At 46.9% G+C, this 4,351-nt stretch overlaps 1 long non-coding RNA gene across 2 annotated transcripts; it reads right to left on the bottom strand.

Annotated features, from left to right (window-relative positions):
• Positions 1-495: 495 nt before the first annotated feature.
• Positions 496-3,665, bottom strand: LOC118660671. 2 transcript variants are annotated; one of them, XR_004969009.1, is made up of 2 exons: positions 1,775-3,665; positions 496-1,383 (listed from the first exon to the last, which is right to left on the bottom strand). It is a non-coding gene; the product is annotated as an uncharacterized LOC118660671 (long non-coding RNA). The 2 variants fall into 2 exon arrangements; XR_004969010.1 differs by having other exon boundaries at positions 496-1,366.
• Between the last annotated feature and the right edge of the window lie 686 nt (positions 3,666-4,351).

Here is a 4,351-nt window from a genome sequence, read left to right as displayed (position 1 = left end):
CTGTGAGCCTGGCTTCTGATGAAGGAAGAGAAGGGGAGGGGAGGGGAGGGGAGGGGGGGGAGGGGGGCAATCACCTGAGTGTCCTCCCCCAATAGGGGGGTAGATGTGTGAGTTGGGATATGTTCATACCGTGGAATCTATACAGCAATTAAAATAAACTGGAGCCACCTGTGCTAACAGAGCTACATCCCAAAATATAAAGTGAAAAAAGCACATTGCAGGCAGGAGGATTATATGGCATTTGGTACCACTTATTAACATTCTAAATGCAAAGTAGTATGTATTTTCAGACTCATACGCATGTGGCAGAAGGGATGAGAGCCCGCTGGGGAGAGAGGGGCACGGCAGGACTTAGTCATAAAGAGCATTCAACTCTATCTACAGTCCTGGTTCTTTGAAAAGTTTGAAGCGTTCAACCGCCATCATCAGCATTTACAAAATCAGAGCAGTGTGGGAGATGCACGAGTACATGTTACAACAGTTTCTGCACTTGGGTATGTTTAAAATTTTTTATTGGGAAAATATGGGGCTGAGGGGAGAAGATCTGAAACCCAGGAGACAGGTCCTCAGGAGGATCACAGTGATGAGGAGAGGGCTGGCAGGGAGCAAAATGGATATTTGAGATTTTCAAGTGGAGAGGGCAGGGCCGCCAGGTGGATGGAGGAGACGCACGGATAGAAGGGGTTGGAGGAAATTCATGCCATCAGGTTGGGGCGTGTTGAGTCCCAGGCACCGTGAGTCATCCAAGCAGGGCTGTCAGAGGGCGCTGGCCCTGAGGGTGTTCCCGCTGACCCTGAGCGCTGTCAGTGATGAGTCAAGCCAGAGGCAGCATCGCCCAGGGAAAGGGAAGAGGGAGAAGGGTGGCCCGGCTTCACAGACAGGCCGAGCCGGACAGAGGGCAGGACAAGGAGAATCTGAAATGTGTGTCTATCAGATCAGCCACATTCCATAAAACAAACAGAGGGAATGTTCACAACAAATAAAAAAGACAGAAGAATACGGTTTTCAGCACGTACAGGGTGCTTACAGTGAATAAATAAGAAGCACTAAGACCTTGCTAACCAAGCAGGTAAAATGTTCGCACAGACAATTCACCGGAGAAGAACAAGTGTGTTAGCAAACACGTGGAAAAACGTTCATCAGAGATGTGACGTTTCAGCGGCCCTCCTACCAAATCGCTGGTGTGGCGCTGCTGAGGGTGGTGTGGGGTTTCGTTTTTAATGAATTCCTGCTGGTGGGTAGGTGATAAAGTGCAGGGTATAAATTTACATGCCTTTTTGGAAAGCAATTTGGCAATAGGCTGCGGAGGCCTTAAAATATCAAATATTTCTTTGCTTGCTTCCAGTAATTCCACTTTGAGTAAATTCTGAAAGGGTGAAAATGCTTTATGCCAAAGATATTTATATTTGCAATAGCAATAAATAAATTAAGTTCAATACATTAAGTAAATTGTAGCTCTCCACTGTAGAAAACATTACATAGTTCTAACAGATGATGTTTACAAAGTTTGTAATAAGATGATAGAATGCTTATGTTATAATTTTAAAAACGAAATTTTTAAGTTATATGGGGAATGATCTTGCTCATACATCTGCAAAACAACAATACTAACAACAAAAATTTACATATTGAAAACATATCAGAGGCAATACACCAAAATATTGTTTGATTTATTTTCTTGTCATTTTTCTGTACTGCCTGTGCTTTCTATAATGGGTATTTCTTTAATAATTATTTTTCAAAGAAAAATGTATTGTTAGGACTTCTCACTCACCATGCAGGCGTGAGCAGTGTTGGGGTGCAGTGAGGTGGAGTACGACTCCCCTGCTTAAGAGAAGGCGTGTGGGGCGGGAAAGCCTGGGACGGCGGCCGTCGTGTGATTTATTCACCGCATCATCTCTGGGTTCGGCTTCAGTGGCATTTTTGTATTTTCCCAGGGAAAGCAATCGTCTTGCATTCTGTATCACATTTCCTGAAGAGCCCCTTCCGTGAGGAGAGGAGAGGATATAAACGCCAAGCAACCTCACAGGCAGGCCCGCACCAGGCTCCCAGCCGGACTCTTTGCAGACGGCGACCACGAGCCACATGCGGCTGTCCACGTTCATCATTCAGTAAAGTGAAGTGTGAAGTTCAGTGCCTCAGTCACACTGGCCACATTTCAAAGGCTCCATGGCCACATCTGTGCAGGGAGCTCTCTCTTGGACAAAGTAGAACGTGTCCATCCTGACAGAAACTTCCATTAGTGAGCACTAATGGGGAAACTTACCTGGCTTTTCCCATCTGCAAAGATGGCTCACCATTCAAAACTTAGAAAAGAAATGCACGTTAGCAGATTAAAGGGGGGAGATGTGATTATCTCCATAGATGTAGACAAAGCGTTCGGAGAACCCTTGGTGCAGAAAGCCAAGGGCACATAAACTTGGAGAGCTGGCAACCGGAAGCCCAGGTCGGTACATGTTGTGTACAACAGTGCCACCTAATGGCCAGTGTAGGCACTTACATGCGCTCCTGGATCTGAAGGGCTGGGAAGCGGGGTGACCCGTTCCTCCAGCAGCTCTATGTGAAAGAGAAAGGATTCCGACTGGAGTGGGTTACAGTTAATGAACTCCCTTCTCAGTTTAGCTCAATCAGATGGACGCCCCCCGCCCCCCAAAAAAAGACCTAAATTAGTTCTGAGAATTCCAGGAGTTAAGGGAGTGTCCTGAACTTTTCTCCTAGCATCAAAGCCTCCAGAGTTAGTTATTCTGGGAACACATTTTCCATGTAGGTTTTGGTTTTTTTGGTTTTTTTGCTAAAGAGCTTTACTGCAGTATAACGGATCTACTATAAACTGCGCCTATTTAAAATGTGCAGTTGATGAGTTTTGACAGCTGTTTACAACCATGAAACCACCGCTACAATCGGGAGGATGACACGTTTATCCCCCACGCTTCCTCGTGCCCCTTGGAAAGCCCCTCCTGGCCCTTCCTCCTTCCCTGTCTGCAGGCAACCTTTCATCTGCTTTCTGGCACCAGGGCTGAGCTCACATCTCCTAGAGTTTAATGTAAATGGAGTCATGCAGTATGAACTCTGGGTTGGCTGGGTGCTTTCACGCAGCATCATTATTTTGAGGTTCACTCACGTTGCATATACCAGCAGTTCCTTCCTCTATATTGCAGGCCCTGGCTGTGCTCAGACTCTGGGAAGAGCTAACCCATCAGAATCGATATTAATAATTCATCCATCTCTGCCTCAGGCCCCCCAGCAAGAGAAGAGCCCAAGCCCGAGAAGAAGAGGAGGAGGCTGGGCTGTAGGCAGCCGTCAGTGGGACAGGCCTCCCCGGGAAATCTCCCTGGGGGCTTCTTAAAGGGCTACAGGCCAGAGGACGTGAGTGATGTGGCCCAGGGCATCCAAAGGACAACTGCCACTCTGTGTAAAATATGAGGCCGAGCCCCAGCCAGGGTGTGAGCCCTGAGGGCAGGGGCCGCGAGGTCGGTTCTGGGGCTGGAGGAATAGGGAAACCTTCTTGGCCCTGCTGCTCCTAAATCACTCTGGGTAAACAAGCAGAGGAAAGCCTCCCCGGGCCAGGCAGTGCTTTGCCAACCAACCAAAAGGCAGCGGAGTCATAAATCAGTTGCATTTGCCCCAAACAGGTCATGAAGAGTTATTCTGAACATGACTTGACAAAAAAAAAAAAAAAAAAAAAAAAAAAAAAAAAAATTCCCTGGAACGGAATCAACTTAAAAGCATAAATAGAGGGAATGGGGAAATGTTCATTTCCCTCCTCTCCGTCGTGATAAGGCGGTGAGGCCGCAGGGCTGGGGTCTCCACGGGGAGGGCTGCCTCTTTTCCCCTGCGATCATGATGCCGAGTGTAAGTGTTCAAGGCCCAGCATGCCGCAGGGCGAGGGGTCTTCCACGGAACAGCCACGGCGGCCAGCAGGCAGGGATCTTTTGGAGGGTGCAGAGGTGGGGGGTGGGGCCTCCCAAGATCCTCCAGCCTGCCCAGGAACCAGGGCCTGCACAGGACATTCTAGCAGCGCAAGCAGCAGGATGCTCGCCTGGACTGTGATGCCACTGAATCAGCCCCAGCTTGTGAGTTTCTTTCAATTAAATATGCATACATGTATGCAAGGCAGTCTGGGAGGATCTGCACTTTCATATTATCGGATGTCCTGATGTTTCTGAAACTTTTATTATATATATATATATGTATATGTATATATATATATATATATATATATATATAATTTTTTAAAGGCAGCATTGTTTAGCAAGGAATTCTTTTCTTGTTACCAAAATTAGTAACTATAGAAGATTTAGAATAATATAGAGAAATCAAAAGGGGTAGACAATCACCTGTAATTATAATC

The sequence above is a fragment of the Myotis myotis genome, unplaced genomic scaffold, assembly GCF_014108235.1.
Source record: "Myotis myotis isolate mMyoMyo1 unplaced genomic scaffold, mMyoMyo1.p scaffold_m19_p_7, whole genome shotgun sequence".
Taxonomy (NCBI): domain Eukaryota; kingdom Metazoa; phylum Chordata; class Mammalia; order Chiroptera; family Vespertilionidae; genus Myotis; species Myotis myotis.
Note: the sequence above shows the minus strand (reverse complement) of the source record. Positions and strands in the feature narration are given on the sequence as shown.